The following is a 16,445-nucleotide window of genomic DNA, read 5'->3' on the forward strand; positions in this document are numbered from 1 at the left end:
CTGCAATAACAGGGCACATAAGCTACATTAACAATATTGTTTCTTGAACATCTAGTTTGAACAATTTTACATATTGTCACAAAGTCAAGATTTTCACTGAAGCCTGCCATTTTTAATTCACTTTTTATTTAAATACCACAAATTGTTCATTCAAAATTAATTTATTTTTCTTTGAATATCTAGTTAAATAATCGTTGTTATTTTACATTGAAGATAAAAATCATTTCTGATTACGATATGGAAAGGAGTTCACTTAAGAATTAACTGAAATAGAAATGATATTCCAAACTCAAAGTTAATGAAAACCAACATCAACATCTCTTTATGAAGTCAATACAATAAAATATAAACTACAGTAGATGGCAAGAGTCTACATAAAACCCCCTAACCAAAAACGTGACTTATCATTAAACTTTTCACACACAAACAAAACGCAGACTCGGATGACAATTACAATAGAGAAAAAAAACTGTCATTAAAGTTATTTACTATCGAATAAGGTGAGCTTCATCAAACTGAAAAAAATAATGATATCGTGATCAAAACACAAATACAGTGTAATAATAAACAAAACTAGACACGATCTCGTTGCGAGCAACGAGGAGGTCTTCCGTCCGATTTTTAGAATATGGAATGACCTTACTCTTGATCTTTGACAACGAAACGTATCTTGAAAAGGAGGCGGGATCTAAAAGATCTAAGGGTAATGAGTGAAAGACTATCTATCCCTTTGGTGTCCCTTATTTGAGGGATCAGCTCCTTTTCATTCATTTTAGTAAAGAGGTATATTTGTGTACCGCTAATAAGTGTTTAAAAATTGGTTGCCGTTTTTGAGATATCCGGGGAAAATCGTTGTGATATCCGGTCCTAAAACTCCTTTTAGGGTCCAGATAACAAACAAAATATGGTCGCACATTATTTTGAGCATCTTTTGAGCATCTTTTGTTCAATATGACAAAGGAGTACATGATTGCCATGTAAAGGTAAAAAAAACCTTAGAATGAACATAATTGCTTCTATAACGTATCACAAAATATTTCACAGTAAAAAGTTATCATTAAAAGACTTTAGAGCCCCCTCAGCCCCTTATTTGAAGGGCCAGCCCCTTTTTCTTGGTTTCATATGAAAGCTCTTGTCACTTCAAACACTTTTTGTTCAACAAGTACTTACAAATGTGTACCGTTCTCGAGGTATATTAAAAGGGTCATTTTAGGGGCCGATCCTGTAAATCTCATTATCGCATTACAAAGAAATTATGGTTGATTATTGTTAAGCTCAATATTTTGAGCATCGTTTGTTGAATATTGCTTATGAAAAGTTTCCTCCCTTTTACGATATTGAGCATCAAAGTTTTGGACTTCTGGCCCCTTAAAATCCCTAATTACGAAACATAGGAGTGAATGGCTGTCATGTATAAGTAAATAACGTTAGAATAAACATAATTGCTTCTATAATGTACAACAACATATTTCAAGGTAAAAAGTTATCAAAAAAAGACTTTAGAGCCCCCTCAGCCCCTTATTTGAACGGCCCGCCCCTTTTTTATGATTTCAAATGAAAGCTCTTGTCAATTCAAACACATTTTGTTCAACAAGTGTTTACAAATGTTGTACCGTTCTCGAAATATTTGGAGAAGGCCGTTTTAGGGGCCGAACCTGTAACTCCTTTTAAGGACCGCATAACAAAGAAATTATGGATGCATATTGTTTAGCTCAATATTTTGAGCATCTTTTGCTCAATATTGCTTTTCAAAATTTGCCTCCATTTTGAGATATTGAGCATCAAAGTTTTGGACTTCTGGCCCCTTAAAATCCCTAATTACGTGACAAAGGAGTAAATAATTGCCATGTGTAGGTGAATAACGTTAGAATGAACATAATTGCTTCTATAGCGTATCACAAAATATTTCACAGTAAAAAGTTATTATCAAAAGACTTTAGAGCCCCCTCAGCCCCTTATTTGAAGGGTCAGCCCCTTTTTCTTGGTGTCCCATGAACGCCCTTGACTTTATAAAGATTTTTTGTTCTACATGTTATAACAAAATATTATCGAGGAAAGAGATATTGAAAGAAAACCACGAAAATTCACGACGCTTTTTTAACCGTGATTTTCGAGCTCGGGCGAGCTTCGGCGCTTTTGGTCACAGGAAAATATATATACCACATGTCAGATCTACCACCTTTTGTCTACAATCCCTGAAATTTTGAACCCAATATCTTAAATCGTTTAGGAGTTTACCCCTGGACAAGCCGACCCTCTGAAAATCGTTAAATTTTGAATAACTCCAAACCGGAAGTGACGTCATCGGTAAAAAAAATTTCCAATAAGGTTCAGGCCACTATCTATCAAATCTGAAAGTTTCGTGTAAATCGGTCGAGTAGTTTTTGAGAAATCCTGTACACAAAATTTGTAAGAAAAAAAAAGAAAAATAATAATAAGAAGACTAGACACGATCTCGTTGCGAGCAACGAGGAGGTCTTCCGTCCGATTTTTAGAATATGGAATGATCTTACTCTTGATCTTCGTCAACGAAACGTATCAGGAAAAGAGGCGGGATCTAAGAGTAATTAGTGAAAGACTATCTATCCCTTTGGTGTCCCTTTTTTGCAGGATCAACTCCTTTTCATTCATTTTAGTTAAAAGGTATTTTTGTGTACCACTAATAAGTGTTTAGAAATTGGTTACCGTTTTTGAGATATCTGGGAAAAATCGTTTCGATATCCGGTCCTAAAACTCATTTTAGGATCCAGATAACAAACCATATATGGTTGTACATTGTTAAGCACACTATTTTGAGCATCTTTTGTTAAATACTGCTTTCCAGAACTTTCCTCTATTTCGAGATATTGAGGATCAAAGTGATGGACTTCTGGCCCCTTTAATTCCCTAATAACATAACATAGGACTAAATGATTGCCATGTATAGGTAAAAAACCTTATAATGAACATAATTGCTTCTATAACGTATCACAAAATATTTCATAGTACAAAGTTATCATTAAAAGACTTTAAAGACCCCTCAGCCCCTTATTTGAAGGGCTAATCCCTTTTTCTTGATTTCAAATGAAAGCTCTTGTCAATTCAAACACATTTTCTTTAACAAGTAATTACAAATTTTGTACCGTTCTCGAGATATCTTTAAAGGGTCGCTTTAGGGGCCGACCCTGTAATTCCCTTTAAGGACCGCATAACAAAGAAATTATTGTTGCAAATTGTTAAGCTCAATATTTTGAGCATCTTATGTTCAATATTGCTTTCCAAAATTTTCCTCCATTTTGAGATATTGAGGATCAAAATTTTGGAATTCTGGCCCCTTAAAATCCCTAATGAGATAAGATAGGAGTAAATGATTGCCATGTATAGGTAAAAAACCTTATAATGAACATAATTGCTTCTATAAAGTATCACAAAATATTTCACAGTAAAAAGTTATCATTAAAATACTTTAGAGCCCCCTCAGTCCCTTATTTGAAGGGCCAGCCCCTTTGTCTTGATTTCAAATGAAAGCTCTTGTCAGTTCAAACACATTTTGTTCAACAAGTAATTACAAATTTTGTACCGTTCTCGAGATATCTTTAAAGGGTCGTTTTAGGGGCCGACCCTCTAACTCCCTTTAAGGACCGCATAACAAAGAAATTATGGTTGCAGATTGTTAAGCTCAATATTTTGAGCATCTTATGTTCAATATTGCTTTCCAAAATTTTCCTCCATTTTGAGATATTGAGGATCAAAATTTTGGAATTCTGGCCCCTAAAAATCCCTAATGAGGTGAGATAGGAGTAAATGATTGCCATGTATAGGTAAATAACGTTAGAATCTATAACGTATCACAGAATATTTCACAGTAAAAAGTTATCATTTAATGACTTTAGAGCCCCCTCAGTCCCTTATTTGAAGGGCCAGCCCCTTTGTCTTGATTTCAAATGAAAGCTCTTGTCAGTTCAAACACATTTTGTTCAACAAGTAATTACAAATTTTGTACCGTTCTCGAGATATCTTTAAAGGGTCGTTTTAGGGGCCGACCCTCTAACTCCCTTTAAGGACCGCATAACAAAGAATAAATGGTTGTACATTGTTAAGCTCAATATTTTGAGCATCTTTTGTTCAATATTGCTGATCAAAATTTTCCTCCATTTTGAGATATTGAGCATCAAAGTTTTGGACTTCTAGCCCCTTAAATCCCCTAATTATGTAACATAGGAGTAAATGATTGCCATGTATAGGTGAATAACGTTAGAATGAACATAATTGCTTCTATAACGTATCACAAAATATTTCACAGTAAAAAGTTATCATTAAAAGACTTTAGAGCCCCCTCAGCCCCTTATTGGAAGGGCCAGCCCCTTTTTCTTGATTTTAAATGAAAGCTCTTGACTTTATACAGATTTTTTATTCTACATGTTATAACAAAATACTATCGAGGAAAGAGATATTGAAAGAAAACCACGAAAAATCACGACGCTTTTTTAACAGTAATTTTCGAGCTCGGGCGAGCTTCGGCGCTTTTGGTCACAGGAAAATATATATACCACATGTCAGATCTACAACCTTTTGTCTACAATCCCTGAAATTTTGAACTCAATATCTTAAATCGTTTAGGAGTTTACCCCTGGACAAGCCGACCCTCTGAAAATCGTTAAATTGTAAATAACTCAAAACCGGAAGTGACGTCATCAATAAAAAAAATTTCCAATAAGGTTCAGATCACTATCTTTCAAATCTGAAAGTTTCGCGTAAATCGGTCGAACAGTTTCCGAGAAATCGCGTACACAAAATTTGTAAGAAAAAAAAAGAAAAATAACTAGACACGATCTCGTTGCGAGCAACGAGGAGGTCTTCCGTCCGATTTTTTAGAAGGAAATATGACATCATCGACTTTGAATTTTGACAACAAAACATGATATGGTAAAAAAGAGTGAAGTACTAATGCTTTTTTTGTACCGCTTTTTATAAGTTCTCTTATATTGCTTTATTAAATACTAGCATTTCTTCCAATTAAGATAAAAAAGATTAAACTTCTTTACCTCTGGTCCCTAAAAACCCTAATTGGGTAACACAAGAGAAAATCGTTATATTGTTAGTATATAATAACGTATTATACCTATCTTTAATAACCTTTCACAAAATGGCTCTCTTGAAAGGGCTACAGATAAAAGATTTTAGAGCCCTTTGATCCGCTAATTTAAGGGACCAGCCCCTTTTTCTGATATTAAATGAAAGGACATTTAAATCTAAACACATTTTGTCAACAAATTTTCAAAAATTCGTTACCGTTTTGGAGATATATGAGAAAAGAGGTTTTAGGGGCCGATCCCATTTCTCCTTTAAGGGGCCCTTTAACGAAATTTTAAAGGTTACATATTGTTAAGAACATCATTCTGAACAACTATTCTTCTGTACTGCATTTCAAAATATTTTTCCTTTCTGAGATATGGGTGTCCAAAATTTTGGAATTTTGGTCCCTAAAAACCCTACGTAGCACATGAAAAAATCATTACATTGCTTGGATACATTATAACTGTGGGTTAAACATATTTGCTTCTATAACCTTTCACAAAATATCTCTCAGTAAAAAGTTATCATTAAAAGACTTTAGGCCCCCTCAGCCCCTTATTTAAAGGGCCAGCCTCTTTTTCAAGATTTCAAATAAAAACTCTAATCAATTAAAACATTTTTTGTTCAATAAGTAATCACAAATTTTGTACCATTCTTGAGATATCTTGAGAGGGTCGTTTTAGAAGCCGACCCTTAACTCCCTTAAAGGACCACATAACAAAGAAATAATGGTTGATTTTTGTTAAGCTCAATATTTTGAGCATCTTTTGTTCAATATTGCTTTTCAAAATTTTCCTCCATTTTGAGATATTGAGCATCAAAGTTTTGGACTTCTGGCCCCTTAGAATCCCTAATTACGTAACATAGGAGGGAATGATTACCATGTATATGTGGATAACGTTAGAATGAACATTATTGCTTCTATAACGTATCACAAAATATTTCACAGTAAAAAGTTATCATTAAAAGACTTTAGAGCCCCCTCAGCCCCTTATTTGAAGGGCCAGCCCCTTTTTCATGATTTTAAATGAAAGCTCTAATCAATTCAAACACATTTTGTTCAACATGTGTTTACAAATTTTGTACCGTTCTCGAGATATTTTGAGAGGGTCGTTTTAGGGGCCGACCCTGTAACTCCTTTTAGGGACCGCATAACAAAGAAATAATGGTTAATTATTGTTAAGCTTAATATTTTGAGCATCTTTTGTTCAATATTGCTTTTCAAAATTTTCCTCCATTTTGAGATATTTAGCATGAAAGTTTTGGACTTTTGGCCCCTTAAAATCCCTTATTACGTAACATAGGAGTAAATAATTGCCATGTGTAGGTGGATAGCGTTAGAATGAACATAATTGCTTCTATGACGTATCACAAAATATTTCACGGTAACAAGTTATCATTTAAAGACTTTAGAGCCCCCTCAGCCCCTTATTTGAAGGGTCAGCCCCTTTTTCTTGATGTCACCTAAAAGCTCTTGACTTTATAAAGATTTTTTGTTCTACATGTTATAACAAAATACTATCGAGGAAAGAGATATTGAAAGAAAACCACGAAAAATCACGACGCTTTTTTAACTGTAATTTTCGAGCTCGGGCGAGCTTCGGCGCTTTTGGTCACAGGAAAATATATATACCACATGTCAGATCTACAACCTTTTGTCTACAATCCCTGAAATTTTGAACTTAATATCTTAAATCGTTTAGGAGTTTACCCCTGGACAAGCCGACCCTCTGAAAATCGTTAAATTGTAAATAACTCAAAATCGGAAGTGACGTCATCATTAAAAAAAATTTCCAATAAGGTTCAGATCATTATCTATCAGACCTGAAAGTTTCATGTAAATCGGTCGGGTAGATTCAGAGAAATCGCGTACACAAAATTGGTTGGAAAAAAAAAGAAAAAAAATAATAATAATAGGGAAAAAGAAACCGAACGAAAACAATAAGGTCTTCCGTTGGAAACGGAAGACCTTAATAATAAGAAGAATAGGGAAAAAGAAACCGAACGAAAACAATAAGGTCTTCCGTTGGAAACGGAAGACCTTAAATAGGGAAAAAGAAACCGAACGAAAACAATAAGGTCTTCCGTTGGAAACGGGAGACCTTAATTAAACTCCCGATCTATCAAATGAAATACAAAAAGGAAAACTCACAATGATTGTTTACCAATTCAAATGTAAATGTTCTAATTGAATGGCTAAATAGATAGAACATGTCAATTAACCAAGTTAGTCTACATCAATTCAATTTTTTAAACTTTATCTTGCTTCAGTTTAACAGTGTTCTTAATGAGTTATATACTGATGGAATTTGGGATTTCTTCCGGCAACAGGTATTCATATTTTCGTTCAAGCTTCTCGTTTCTTTGATGAATTTTTGAACTGATATTTCTCAATTCCTCCCTGAATCTAAAAATAAAAAAAAACATTATAAGTTTGAGGTTCAAACGGCTTTTGTAAAAATAACAATTTTTTTTCAACTTTTATGCCAGTTACAGTCTTTTACTGATTTTTACCGGGTATGTGTAATAGTTTTGTGCAAAACGATCTCAACCGTTAGCGACATAATTTACTATAATTAAAAAGGAGATTTAAGGCTGAACGAAACTTTCTCCCATTTTCTTTTTTGTGAGAGGAATATCATCCCAGAACTGGGCTCTCTAGTCGTAGCCATTTTTAGAATTCATCGATATCAATAAGAAGGAAAGTTCCATATGAATATATAGAAAAAAAATTCAAAGCTAAGATATATGATTTCTTTGATATCAAATAAATATGGCTGATAGCTGAATTTCACACAATTTTTGGAGTAGTATTTTGGTTTATTCAAATTCACTAGTTAACCACAACAGTTACTGTAATTATCACAGGGCGAAAAACCATCTTTAAGCAAGTCCTTAAAGGTGGCTTAAAGGTGACTTAAAGGAGCTTAAAGGCTATACAACCTTTAAGCCGCCTTTAAGTCACCTTTAAGCAAGTGCTTATAGGTCCTTAATGTCCAAACTTCTTTAAGCCACCTTTAAGCCACCTTTAAGCCATCTTTAAGCATCTTTAAGTGGCATTTACGCTCTCTTTACACTGCCTTTACACTGTCTTTAAGTGGCCTTTAAGTCAATATTGATCAAGCTGAACAATAAAAACTTATATTAAATGCAAAAGCTCTTTTATAGAGATGGGAGGGGGTCATCCGAGTGATAATATAATTTCCAAGGAAGGGGGGGGGGTGTTCCAGGCGGTTTTAATCGTCGCTCCATTAAACACAGATCGCTATCATTAGCACCGCTCCGATGGACACAGATTGCCGTTATAAAATTCTTTATAATTTTTGGGGGGTTTCAAAATTATTGTAGGGATGAGCGCAGTCTCTGTATCTTAATATGTGCATAAAACTAATTAAAGTATGTTTGTTTCCTATTATAAATTAATCGGTGAAAAAAATCTCTCTCTCTCTCTCTCTCTCTCTCTCTCTCTCTCTCTCTCTCTCTCTCTCTCTCTCTCTCTCTCTCTCTCTCTCTCTCTCTCTCTCTCTCTCTCTCTCTGTTCCTCCGGTTATTAAACAAAATAAAGATAATGAACCAAAAATGCATGATTTAATTTGATAATCGGTTTAAGGTTTGTATTTTTTTTTTCAATTTTCCTTATTTCTAACTCTAGATCTGCTAGATACATGTTAAAGATGAAAAGACCCTCAACTGCCTTTGTTATATCAGGCAGGATATTACTGCTTTGTTTGTCTAGACATAGTTTTGTTCGTTTGTGTATATCTAATTAGAGTCTATTGTTTGTCCAACTTAAGAAAAACCCCTGGAACTAACACAGAATATACAAGATATACACAACAGTTGTGTCGTGTGCCCAGGTGCATGTTTGTGTATATCTAATTAAAGTCTATTGTTTGTCCAACTTAAGAAAACCCCTGGAACTAACACAGAATATACAAGATATACACAACAGGTGTGTCGTGTGCCCAGGTGCACGTCAGGGTTTCTAAAGACGTTGAATCTTAGTATGTACGAGTATACGATAAGTCTAGTGAATAAAAGTTAATTTACATTTGTAATTCATTTTCAAAGTATTATTTCCTAGCTCTAGGTTTCAAAGATGTTACGTCTACAAACGATACATGTATGTAAGAGTAAAATCTTGAGGCTAATTAATTAATGTACCGGTGATTATAAATAGGGGTTGATTATTTAAATATATGTATAAGGGTAAATATGTCAAATATACCCGGCCTGGCTCATCATACAATTGTATATACAAGTCATTTGCAATTGCCACATGCAGTAAATACGTCACCGGTAATTGGTAATTTTGTTTGTTATAGAATTGATAGTTTAAAAATCATGTACATACAATTACATGTAAATATTTAAACATATTGGAACGGCGCCGCGATCATGAAAACCGGGAAATTGCGGGAGATTGAACAAATACCCTAATAGTATCAATGCATTTCATAAAAGAAATGATTTCATTTTCTTTCTTACAATTTTATAGCTATAAATTAGATGAACGTATATCTACTCGGTTTAAATTTATTAACTAAGAAAGCCTACTATAGTGAACCTAACGGTTTCCATTTAGGTATAATATATTTTTGTTCACTGAAGACCAAGTTCCGTATTTCATTCTAAATACACGCATGCATGTAATTTATAAATTAGATATAATTGATTGTTACAAACTGAATGGTTTGTCAAAATCTTTTCAAGTAAACACATTCAATACAGTGATTCAATATCCACTCATATATAGGATATAAAAACGCTCATATATATGTAAGTTGCCGTGGTGCAGAGGAAGTGTGGTGATGCTAGTAAACTGAGGGTCCCGGGTTCAATTCTCGCTGTGGCCGGTTTTTTTTGTGTTTTTTTTCATTTTTCTTTCTAGAACAAAAACCGTTTTAATACCTTTTCTTTTATAAAGTTAATACATTTTGTTGGAAATTAAGCACAATATTGAAATAAAAATTTTTTAATGGCTTAAAGGTGGCTTAAAGGTAGCTTAAAGGTGGCTTAAAGGTGGCTTAAAGAAGTTTGGACATTAAGGACCTATAAGTTGTCCTTAAAGGTGGCTTAAAGGTGGCTTAAAGATAGTCTTTAAGCTGCCTTTAAGCCATCTTTACGCTTTCTTTAAGCCATCTTTAAGCAACACATATAGCTTAAAGGTAGCTTAAAGGTGGCTTAAAGATCGTCTTTAAGCTACCTTTAAGCATCTTTAAGCTATCTTTAAGGAGAACTTAAAGATGGTCATTCATCCTGTGTATCTGAGAAAAATCACTTAATATATTCTAGCAAGCTAATGAAAAACATCTGATCATTGCTTCTACATTTACAAATAAATTTAGAATCCGGACAATTGAAGGAAATCAATATTTTGAGCTCCATGTGTATCTTTATTAATTATATTTATACAAACCAGTTACATTTAAAGAACTGAAATTAAGGCTTTAAGAATAACAAATATAGAATTTTTATGTACAAATTTAACATTATAATATTCAAATGTATCCCCCAAAATACTTTTTTCACTGTTTTTCACTCTTTAAAACAGTGTATTTTTGTAATGATTTAATAAAAAACAGTCAATTTTTAGTGATAATGTTTACCTTGAGTGCGATTTCAAAAATTCTGAGAGGTCACTAGAAGTAGGTGATTGAGTAAAGGACTATATATGATATGTGCCTAAAATGCCCCCCCCCCTAATATGTACATCATCATTTTACTGTAATTCTTTGATATTTTAGTTCAGATATATCTGTGATGTGTTAACATAATTTTCATTTTAATTCAAGTGCCCACAATATCGAAATATGACATCGTAAAGACCTTTTCCCGCCATTTTTGCATTTTTATCATAAAACAGTGTGTTTTCAAGCAAATTCTACATGTAAATCCGTTATTTTACTTTTTGTAAGATTAAGAAATACACAGATACATTTGAGTTCAATCAAACAAATAACACAGCAGTTACTGTACATGTATTTTGAATTTCATCATACCTGTGTCAAATTATTTCTTTTTTATTTGTCGTTTTTAACAACGCTCTATAACATTCTTTTTTATTTTAGTTATTTTAACAATGGCGTAGCTGCCCTTAAGCACTTAAGGCACGAGCCTACACATTGTTTCAAAACCACAAATTAAAATAATATTAAAATGTCACATTCAATTAAAAACCACAATAAAATACTAAACAGCAAATATCTATCGTTTCTATTTTTCAAGACTCTAGATGTTTCAAACATGCGATGTCGTTGATAAGAAGTATTTTGTAGTATCAATCGCTCAGTGAAATCCATGTGACTTTAAAAATGTTAGTTATTGCGTAGTCAATCAGTGAAAACAATGTCGGGTAACAAACCATAAATAGGAATTTGGGATGAAATTTTCAAAATCATGAGACAAAGCTTCGATACTCAAGGTATTTCTATCAATGAAAAAACACCAGAAGAGTTGCCTACTAAACATTCTGATGAACTGGACAATATTTCTACTTCCACTTTTGCTCGTGTTCTGAGACTTGCAAAAATCTGCATAACCCTCCTTAACCTGATAATGCAAAATTAATAACTATGGCAATGGATGAAACAAGCGATTTTGAGTTCAAAGTGGGGCGATGCACATTTGTTTACATTTCCTTACAGATAATTTAAGTCCAATTCAACAAACTTGTTTTTAAAAAATAATAAATCACCCCCACTCTATCACCTCACCTATTTTTTTTTTTTTTTTGTAATTTAAAAACAAAATAAGTATTATGATCATTGGGGAATTGTTTTGTTCAAATTGATAAAAGGCGATTAGGTATAAATAAGTAAGCTAAAGATAAAGGCTTTATTAAAAGGAAACTTGTAATACATCAGTGAATACAATAAATCAAAAAATGGATGGAATTAAAAATGTTTTTGCCTTTAAACTACCAAAAATATGTTTGAAGGACTCTACATTTTATGTTTAAAAAGTGCCTAAAATTTGTTTTTTGGTCATTCGTTTTCCCAAAAGCCCTTGCCTTAGGCCTATTTGTTACGTATTTGTCATTCTAGTTCTAGCTTTCTACGCAACTGATCAATGCTCATTTGAGCCTTCACTTTTTGCAACTGATTAAATTATAGATTTCTACAATAGCACACAAGGTGCATTGTTATAGATATCTGTATTTGTTATGAGATAGACTAAATTGATATTAATTTTAAAAACTTAATGAGCCATGAGAGTCAGTTTTTTTAAAAAGGAAAATGCTTCTGGTCAAACAAAATAGTGTCGAAGTGACGGGAAAAGAAAGAGGCATTATTCTGTAATGAAGAAAGTAAGATATATGATTGCCACTGATACGAAACTTGAGACTTGAATGACAGCAAATATTACAAGAAATGTTCAATGTTTTTGTCCTGAACGTTATCTCTTAACAAAGAGGGTCAGATCAGTAAACCATTGCTTTATACCATGATTGAACCCTTAACAACAGTCATTTTTAAACAAAAGTCTCATTGTAAGAGACAAAGGCTTTTTAGAATTACTAGATTTCATACACAATGAACGGTATACTAGAGCAAGTGTATATTTAGGATATTTAGAAAACCCGCTGTATAACTTGAAAAGAAATTAAAGGAAATGTATTCCTAAATTTGTGAAATCTACATCAACCAATGTTTGTCAAGTCTGTCCCAAGACATGTATGCAGCACGTTTGGGTGACTTTTAATAAAAATACACATAACAGCAAAAGAAGTGAAAATTGAAATATTAGATTATAAAAATTTATTAAACAATGCGATAATGAATAAAAAAGAGATATATAATGACTAGACATCCAGGAGATGTATGTTAAACATAAATTTCTTATTATGTACCACAATTACAGCTTCTTCAAGAAAAGCGTTAACATATCTATCATGGGTTTTTTGTTTGTTTGTTTTGTTTTGGTTTTTTTAATTTCTTTTTTTTCTTTTTTTTAATTTATTTATTTTTTTTTTTTATTTATTTATTTATTTATTTTTTTTTTTGCTTTTTCTTTTCTAAAATAATAACATTATATATTCGTAGCTTTCATATATTGAAATGCATTTAGACAAAATATAAGTAATTAAAAAGATCGATAAATATTGTACAATAGTCTATCGAGGGGAGGGGGGGGGTGTCATCACATTAAAAAAGTCCAAACAGGTCCCCATGGACGATACCACTAGAGAACGATCTCTTAAAGAAGCGAAGTAACTTCTAAATTTAATATTACATTTTTTATAATGTGTTTGCAAAAAAAATTGTGAAAAAAGGTTTTGCTGTTTATTGCATTTCATCAGTTGTAAGAAGGAAGAATTTTAAATAAGTGCATTTTAACACTTCTTAATACGTCTGTTTCAGTCTCTTGAGGAGATTCAATTCTACAATACATTTAGTATTTGTATATTCTATCAGCGATTCAATTATGATTGTCTTTTTTTTTCAAGTAAATACCAAAAATACCTTAATGCTTTCAAACGTTTTTACATATATAAATAATATGTCATTTTTTGTCTGCTTACCTCGGAATCGTCCATGAATTGAAAGATCCTTTATCGCAATAACACAATTCATTTAAATGCATGTGTCTTTAACGAACCTTAGCAGTCTAACGTATTGTACAGGTATTTAATCATAGGTGTGAAAATGTTAAAACAGATAAACACTCATACATTTACTTGAGATTTCAAGAATTTTGAAAACTTTGCATTGAGTTTGTTTAATGGAAGGTTGCAAGATTGAGCGACCTCAAAGCGGTTTTTAAAAAGACGTAAACTGTTTCAAATCATTTATATCGTATAAAACTAATAAATATTGAATTCATTGCTTATTATTTAATTTATTTACTCTTCATTGTAAATAAAACGGTCATATGACCTTTAAAATGACGTAAAATTGTACACAATTCAAACGTAACGTCATGCGTATTGATACGATTTGTCGCAAGTCTTACTATGACGTAGGCAACATTCTTTATACGATATAAATTTTTTTTTAGCCATTCAGAAAGCGCGTTACAACCAGAATTAAAATCATTGTCATAAAGGTTGTTTTAAATTATATTAAACTATACACGTATATGTATGAAGTATTATATACAGAAAAACTATTCGAATAGCTACTTTGTATTATGGACATTAAGATTAAATCCAAATCTAAATGACTCCCAAGCAAAGTAAGAATTATCACATTTTTATTATTTTTTATTAAAAGAGATAATGAAAATGATGTGTTTGTTTTGCTCTCCTAGAGTGCGTACTTGTAAATACTAACTAGGAATAAAAAAAATATTAGAACCTTATTTGATAGCGTTAAGATATGTTTATTTAAAGCTGCTTGATTCGCTTTATATCAAATTTTTGGACCGATTTTAAACGATGGTTGTTCTGAATACGTGTATAATAAAATGCATTGCAGTAGTTTTTCTGGTCTAACAAGCGATACTTCAGTGGAAATATGATCTACAAAATCTGTTTTAAAAACAAATAAAACGAAGGGGTACTGCGTTATTTCGCCTGATATAAAAATCCGCCCCTGACGTAGAGGCAGGTATGATTGTACTTCGACTTTGACATAGCTATAAATAAAGGTGATAATGTTTCAGCAAATTAGAAATAAACCTCTGTACATTTTGTTCACTTAATTAAATATTTCTGAAGTTTGCTGTGTTTACAATCGATGGATAACGTGCAGATTGAATAAACCTAATCACTCGGGAGACAAAACCGCACAGTTCTCTTTTTCAAACATTCCCATGATGCAGTTTGGTTTGGGGATTTTTGTATTTTGTATGCCCATAAAGAATTATTTTATTTACTTTGATTATTTCTAACTTTGAAAGGAGACCGAATCTTTTGGTGTAAATAGGCGAAAGTCTAGAGCTTTCTAAGATAATTGATTTGTATGGAAAAAAATTTGGTACTGTGATAGCGAAAAAATGAGACCATGTAGCTTTAAAGTTGTCATTACATTGATATTTATTATTGATGTTTTTGTGTGTTAATACTAACAAAATCATAAATGGTAACTCTTAGACAGAAAAGAGCAGGTTAAGGATCACACTTTTTAGTATGTATTGGTCCTGTATTTCATTTTTATTGGACCATCATACAAAATCGATTTACAATTTTAATTTGATTACATTGAAATCAATGTGAAATGCAAAATCAATATTTTGGAGAAGATCTTTACTAAGAATGGTACATGTGGCTTGTAATGCTTGCTGTGACCCATAGAAATAGCATACAGTATATGCCATTTCTATGAATTACTACAGTGTTTTTAAAAAATAGAAGGCTTTTTTGGTGATTCATGGGGGATACGAAAGTGTCGACGTTGCAGGAAAAAATACATAACTTGCGTTAGCGTTAGATGGATTTAAATATAAATAAATAAAAATCTAAGTAAACGTTTTGTGAAAAAATTCAGGTTTGTTGCAATGTCCCTAGCAAATCCACAATGTTCATTGTAAAGCATTGCACAGTCGTTTAAAGTTACTTGGTCCGATTTTTGTGTTATTACAGAATAAGAAAAATTTCCAAACAAACCAATTCTTTTACAAAGTTCTAGACTTTTGCTTGTTTATATCAGCAATTTCGGTTCCTTTTGAAAGTTCGAAAAATTAAAAGATAATAAAAATAATTTCTTTGAGGGAACACAAAACCCCCAAGCAATGCAACACGAATATTTAGAAAAAGTATCAATTGGTTTTGTCCTCCCAATAATTTGGTTTATTCAACAAACAATTTATGATTGTGATCAAGACAAATTTCAGAAATATTAGTGAGCAAAATTTACATGGTTTTAAATGAACAGACCTGTTAATGAAGTATAATTCAAATCGATAAAAGAGGGAAAATCCAAGATATCGTCATCGATAAGTATTTTTATTTTACCAGAGGTAATTCATGAACGAAAAAACACCGTAAGAAGATTCAAAGTTGGAAATGCTTACTTCTTCTCTCCATTCAGGATTACTCGAAATACTCTCATACTCTCAGAATATTTCAATATGATCAATCGGGGTACTTTAATGGCTTTTGAAGTGCAAAATCTCCGTAGACTTTCTATTTTTGGTTGTGTACTGAAACCTTAAGCTGTAAAGGGGTGGATTTTTTCCAAAACAGAAAATCTGTATTTTTTTTTTATCTAGTGAATGGATATACATTTGTAGTTTGGGTGAATTTATGATTATCGAGATATCACGCAACCGTGGTGGAAGCAGAATCTGGGGATTTATATAGTTATACAGGGCTTTTAGTTGATTCCGCTCTTGTCCTATATCGAAATTACTGAGCACGTATTTATAAAACATATAGTGTCAACTACAATCCATGCAACGACCATAACTTACCGACTGCCGTAGTATAATAACAAATAATGAATACA

The sequence above is a fragment of the Magallana gigas genome, chromosome 6 (genome assembly GCF_963853765.1).
Source record: "Magallana gigas chromosome 6, xbMagGiga1.1, whole genome shotgun sequence".
Taxonomy (NCBI): Eukaryota; Metazoa; Mollusca; class Bivalvia; order Ostreida; family Ostreidae; genus Magallana; species Magallana gigas.